Source organism: Phalaenopsis equestris, unplaced genomic scaffold, assembly GCF_001263595.1.
Source record: "Phalaenopsis equestris unplaced genomic scaffold, ASM126359v1 Scaffold233959, whole genome shotgun sequence".
NCBI classification, from domain to species: domain Eukaryota; kingdom Viridiplantae; phylum Streptophyta; class Magnoliopsida; order Asparagales; family Orchidaceae; genus Phalaenopsis; species Phalaenopsis equestris.
The window spans coordinates 56,975-60,492 of NW_018251888.1; positions in this window are offsets into that span (position 1 = coordinate 56,975).

Here is a 3,518-nt window from a genome sequence, read left to right on the forward strand (position 1 = left end):
TATATATATGTATATGTAAATTAAATCTCCCTCTGAAGCGGGCGACGGGATTTTGATTCCAGCGGCCGACAGATTCCAACGGGCAACTCCTCAACTTTTTCGTGCCGACCACACAACCACTTTTGAAGATTCTCCAACTTGAGATGGCAGAAGGAATGATGTTGATGAAGTGGTGAAGGTTCCATTACTTTCCTTATTTTTATCCTTCTCACCTAGAGTGGTGCTGAGTCGGATGATTCACCAACCTCTTCCACACAAGATAGCTTCTTAGTATGATCAATTCAACTGGCCTCTTTTGACCAATTATCTTTTTTCCTTTCCTTTTTTTTAACGGATGCAATTCTTTACCCACCTTTTTCTTAAGAAGTGGGCGGGAACTGTCAAATTACATTTTTCTTTCATCCCCTGTAGGCTTGGTTCTAAAAATGGGAAGTCCAAAAATTATCATGAAGGCTTCCACATTTAATGGTTTTTTAGCACCCGGCCTATTCGTTTTCCTGGAGGATTGACTTACAGGAAGAGGATGCAGAAGATGGGAATAGGATAAAACACACTTAGAACCCACTCTATTTATAGAAAAAATAGAAGGGTCATAGACATTAAGAGAATATAAATTATTATGATGTTTATCACTCATTGTATGAACGATTATGATATTTATTTCTCTTATTTGTTCGACTGTTATCACTCTCAAAAGAAGTAATAGAATTAAAAAACTAAGTATATACATCTGAAATATGCCTACATGAATCTTAAGGAGAAATTATTGGAGATATAAAGACTATAGATTGTTCATGCAAACAATCAGACAGCCTCATAAATGACAGAATGAAATAAACGAACAATGTGAGAAGCATCACACAACTATATCATCATTGACTATCTACTAACTAGTATCAGAAAAAATGGTAGTCACTTAGGATAAGGCATTTTAGCAAAGATATATAACCTGAAGGTGGGTTGCTTATCAGATTACAGTGATTTACTCCCTGCCCAATGAAATAACCCTATCCAAAAATTGTGTGTCTTCATATTTAAAATCCACAGAATGAGGTGACTGAATAGCATTAAATTTGATTGAATGATGAAAAGTTAGCCAAATGAATGACGGCTGACCGAATTTAATTCAAGCATCCAAACTAAGCGGTTACGAATGTGAAGAAGAATTCAAGGGAGTTACATTTATAGAAGTGTTGGCATCTATTATGAGGTCCGAATAAATATTATTCTATGATAAATGTGTAATATTAGCCCTAAAACCAAAAACTATTTGCATTAAGTTTAGCGTTGGCAAGTCTTATACCAATATAATTAACTCTCTTTTCCCCTCTTCTTTTTTTAAATTTTGTAATTGGGAAAATTTTGCATAGTATATTTAAAGCTAATAATGAGGGCTAACATTTAATTTTTGGATGACTTTATCAATGGTGTTTCTCATTTTAAAGCTATCATTCTTAGAAGTATTTTGTTTCTTTTTGAAGATGCATTGTGCTTTAAACATAATTTCTTAAAGTCTTCTTTAATCTACTTGGAAGGATAAAGGACTATAGAGTATGTTTAATATTATAGATTATGCTAATTATTTTTTCCCTATTATGAGTAGACACAATCGTATCATCTCATAGTATCATCTCATCTTAGAAATTATTTTATGAATAAAACAGAATTGATTACTATTTATTTCCTTTTGTCTTACTCTCTCTCTTTTTATTTACACTATAGCTTGGGTATGATTCATAATATATACATCGTCATCATCATTATCACTATCGTTATTGTTAATAGCATCCTTATATCCATTTAGAACAATATATTGTCACAACTTTGTAAACATAGATCACGTGACTTCTCCGACCTCCTAGAATGTATTTGGTTGACCTTAACACTGTTAATAGCTCTCTATTAATTGTTTTCATGTCAATTTTTATCATCTTCTATACTTCAAATAGCCTCTAAAGTATTTGATAAGCCTCTAATAGGTTATAGCTCTCATCCATATATTTAGGTCAAATTCATCCTTGGTTGCACCTCCATATGATATTTGAAGATTATAGTCATCTTATATTTTTCTGCAAAAAATCAATTATGTGAAATACATTAATATTTAATTTCTTCTAGCTTAGAATTTCTTATTGGTCCTCTGAAAAATCTCTAATTTTATTGGTGCGTGCTTATTTAGTTATCATAAGAAGGAGAAAATTTAAGTTCGGATAATCAGACATGCAAACTAAAGAACCTTGGCATAGCATAATATAAGTTGAAGAAATGAGAACAGAAGAAGCAGAGGAGCATAGAAGACTTCACAAAGAAATAAATGCAATATTTTTTTGTTGTATCTCTACTACATAGACAACAACTTGTATTTATAAGATGTTTTAGGCAAATGTAGTTTTTTCATTATACATCGGATACACTAGAGCCATAAATACACATAGAGAGCCCTAACCACTATTATATTGAACTGAGACACAATTCCTTAAATACACATAAAGAGCCCTAACCACTAATACATTGGACTGAGACACAATTACGGAAGAGAGCAAGTGTGTATAAGCCGGAGAAGGCGACTTCAAATAAAACAAGGTTTGATCTCTTTTACAAACGACAGTGTGGGTCGTGGGTCACATACACCATGCACACAACGGCATGGAGCAATTCACGCCATCGTCCGCGGGTCCAGATTTCAAACATAATATTTTCTCCATAAAAACTAGATGTTCATTTTCTTATTTTTATTTTCATAATAATTCACAACTTAAATATTCTTAAAATATCTCGTGGTGCTACCCCTCATTGCAATTTCTTGTGAATTCTTTTTGGTAGAGATGAATCATGGCATCACATTTGACTTTATTCTTTGATTTCTCCATACTGCTAATGAAATTATCTAATAAATAATCATTCATATGTAAAAATAATGATAATTTTTGTTTCCCTCTTCAAAATTTCAAATATATTTTATTTTAAATTAACATATAAATAGAAATAAAAAAATAAAATAATAAATAAAAGTGAGCCCAATCAACCCCTTAATAAATATTGAAACTTAACATAGTTACAAGATTTAGATAACATTGTTAAGGGTAATATTTGAATGAGATTTCATGAAAAGTGCATTTTTGCATATAGAGCATATTATTTCTTTATTGCATAAAGATAAATTTATCACATAATATGGCAATAAGAGTTCTTAACAATCATGTAAGCTGATATGCTTGACTATGTAAAAATTATGAACATGTGTAGCATATCAAGTTTGTTATTGTAATCAAAAGGATCAATTATTCTTAATTGTTTTACATAAATAAATTCTCTTATAGAAGTATATCAGAAATTAGGGTCTTGAGATTTAAACAACTGTTTGAATCAAATATTTGTTTGGAGGTTTGAACAATTGATAAGTTTTCTCACTAAATCCATGATCTCATCTCCTAGCTTGAGTTAGCTAGGAGGTACTATATATTTGAATTTGTGTAAATGTAGAAAAAAAAAGTATATATATATATATATATATATAT